The 2,973-nt window shown below is 25.2% G+C and overlaps 1 long non-coding RNA gene across 1 annotated transcript in view; it reads right to left on the reverse strand.

Moving 5' to 3' along the window:
• Window positions 1–1,038: 1,038 nt before the first annotated feature.
• Window positions 1,039–2,973, reverse strand: part of LOC115244015 — a 4,226-nt gene continuing 2,291 nt past the window's right edge. The window contains exons 2-5 of the long non-coding RNA XR_003885295.1: window positions 2,184–2,313; window positions 1,814–1,992; window positions 1,398–1,694; window positions 1,039–1,267 (exon numbers count right to left, since the gene is read on the reverse strand). This is a non-coding gene — a long non-coding RNA (uncharacterized LOC115244015). The remainder of the gene's footprint in view (window positions 1,268–1,397; window positions 1,695–1,813; window positions 1,993–2,183; window positions 2,314–2,973) is intronic.

A 2,973-nucleotide genomic window follows, 5' to 3' on the forward strand; every position in this document is an offset into this window, starting at 1 on the left:
ATATGTATTTATACTTATTACTATTTTATTATTACTATTTATACTTAATCTATACAAATTGCAACTCGGTTGATCGAAAAAAGTTTATATTTGCTATACATTACTATATAATAATTATATTAATATGTAATGTTAAAAATAATTTAGTTTCTTCAATTTTACCATAGTGATTGCGTAAAAATATTTTTATTCAGGTCATATCCGTAATAAAATAATAAAACATAAAATTTACGATTGTGGAATGCAGAAATAAATGTCTTTTTTTAAATTGGAATACAAGAATTTATTGTCCGACATCAAAAATACATAATATTATAGATTCTTGATCTATTTTACACTTACTTCTATTTGTTCTTTAAAATTTAAAAAGTAAAACAAATCGTTTTTTGTCTGTTTGTGTTATAATTTTTTTTTGCTATAGAACATCTAAAATTAAGACAAAAAAAGTTTCAACTTTCAAAAATTATATTAAACAATGCATAGAATTAGCAATATGTCTTTTAAAATATTTATAAAACATAATTACATATTTTGAAATTCTCTAAAAGGCTATATAACAATCTTTATTTTTGAGAAAAAAAATTTTGATATTTTTCCATATCTACAGAATATCGAAATAATTTATTTAATATAATAATCCTCTTTCTTTCAAAATCTTGCATTTTAATTTTTTAATTTTTAAGTACATATTAATAAGTTATACACAGATTTTTATATAATATAAATATTTATTTTTCTTACTCAATTAAATCTACAGTAAAAAATATTTTTTACAAGGTAAGATTTACAAAATTTATAAAATAATATCTTATATTTATATACATATGTTCATAATGAAAGCTATATTGAGAAATATGTTGTTGCGAGAAGTATTATAGAAACTTAAAAAATTCCATCGATGTCAAAGTTAAAATAAATCTGGAACATTTAATGGCACGCACATAATTCGATATAATTTCATATTTTTTTATTTATTTTTTAAATTAGTGTCTAAATATTGCAATTTTAATTTCAAAATCTTTAAAATACGTCAATATTTTCATTAAAAAAATTCTCTTATAATAATTCTCATATATACAACAAATTTGTACATTTTAAGATGATAAATGTTTCTGTTTGGCAAGTATTTTGCCTATTACAGCGGTATCGTTTGGATAATATTTTCTTAAGCTCGCATTCGGTACGTAATAAGTACCTTTGAATCTAGAGAAGAATCTTCCAATTCCTACGTTATCAATCATCCTTGGTGGACGTATCAATAATTGATCTAAAATAAAAAAGATACATTTTACAATGAACAGAAGAAGATCATAAAACACATATGTAATTTATAAAAATGTTACTATTATTTATAATAATTATGTTATTTATAATAATCATAGCTTGTTGCACATAACATATTATATTATTCTTGGTGAGAATGATGTAGTGAGGTTGATGGGCACTGTCCGAAAATTTTTTACATATGCAAATGTGATAATGTCCATTGAATTGCCGTAGATATGGGAACATAATACTCTTTTCCAATTTATCTTGGAGCATTCTGTCACATTCATGATGCCATCAAATGATTACGCCGTCATGATTATTATAAGAATAACCGTGCCATGCATTGTTACAATCATTCAAACGGCAAATTTATTCTTTTTTGGCCTTCTTTTTAAACGTTTCTTCACTACAGTGTTCGATCTAATCTATGGAAACGTAACAGCAAAATTCAATCGATATCTTGTCACACAAGCAATTTTTAAAATAATGTAATATAACTTAAGTTAATATATTAAATTACATTATACGATGTGTTATAAACTACCTCTATTGTATTTGTAATATTTTTGTATTCATTTTCAATATATATCGTCTCAATATTTTTTAAAATGACAATAAAATAGGAAATTCAAAAAGATGTTGAAATTCCAATCGCAATGTATATTAAGATATCCTAGTTATATAGAAAGTATGATAGAAATTTCTCATCATCTCTCTTGTTATCTAAAAAAACAGAAATGTAAAAAAATTTCAATTATAGACAAAAAATAAAAAGAATACTTTCACTTATTGATTTGAAATGTATTTGAGACTCATTAAATTAACGTGTTATTTACAAGATTTATAAATGAGTGTTATATTTATTAATTATCGTTAAAATTAATATAAAAAATTAAATATAAAAAATTACCAACCCAAATATAATTTGATGGCTCCATCAGTGAAGAACAATTATTCTGATATCTCCTTCTGATAATATTCAATGGATAAAGTAGATAGGAATTCTGGCTCATATAAAAGTACTTTGCATTATTGTCTGTATTACTAAGAATAAAAAAAGATAATTTTATATACATATATGCGTTTAAACATATAGAATGTTCATTGTAATTAATATTCATAATTTCTCTGGTATTTGCAATTGTTTCGGACTCACTCGAGGTTTTCCGCGAGCGGTCGAGAATACCGGGATTACCCTGATCGGGGCGCAAAACGGTCGAAGATGGCGCGAAGGGCGCGGGCAAACGGGTTAACGGGAGCTAATAATAAATCACTGATGTGGTCCACGCAATATATATTGACAATAAAAGAGCACTCTTAACTACAAACGAGCAGAATTGGGAAAATAAGTATTTAATTTGAACATAAAGAAAAGAGAGAGTTGATCCGGTCCGGCTATCGCGGCTAGTTATGCGACGCACATGCGTATATACACGAGTATGACCTTATCAGTTTGGATTTGGATGGCATCGCCAAGATTAGGACAAGGTCACCTTGAATATTTTTAATGGAAACCCCTACTTTTTATTACATATTCTTGTAGCCCTTATTGAAATCTTTTCAAAACATTATAATAAAGTATTTTTTTATTAAGTATTTTTCGAGTTATTTGATATCTTAATTTGACATATTTTGATATAAAAAATAAAATATCTTGTAAAATATTTAGTTTTCGATAATCTTACCGTAATACTTTTATGTACA

This window comes from Formica exsecta, unplaced genomic scaffold (genome assembly GCF_003651465.1).
Source record: "Formica exsecta isolate Colony F162 unplaced genomic scaffold, ASM365146v1 scaffold786, whole genome shotgun sequence".
Taxonomy (NCBI): Eukaryota; Metazoa; Arthropoda; class Insecta; order Hymenoptera; family Formicidae; genus Formica; species Formica exsecta.